We start from the raw sequence: 227 nt of genomic DNA, 5'->3' as shown, positions 1-227 counted from the left end.
ATTTGTGCTATAATTGCTAGATTGATATTTGAATATGAATATTTTTATGTGAAAATAAGAAATTTATGTGATCTAGAATGTTTATTCGCATGATTTTAGCAAACAAATATTTAATTATTGATTTAGTTAAATTTTATTTATATTTAAAAATTATATAATTTTTTAAAATTTTATGATATGATAAATTATGTATATATACTATGTAGAATTTGATTAGTTGATTATTT

Source organism: Capsella rubella, unplaced genomic scaffold (genome assembly GCF_000375325.1).
Source record: "Capsella rubella cultivar Monte Gargano unplaced genomic scaffold, Caprub1_0 scaffold_7, whole genome shotgun sequence".
NCBI classification, from domain to species: Eukaryota; Viridiplantae; Streptophyta; class Magnoliopsida; order Brassicales; family Brassicaceae; genus Capsella; species Capsella rubella.
This window is presented reverse-complemented; position numbering follows the sequence as displayed.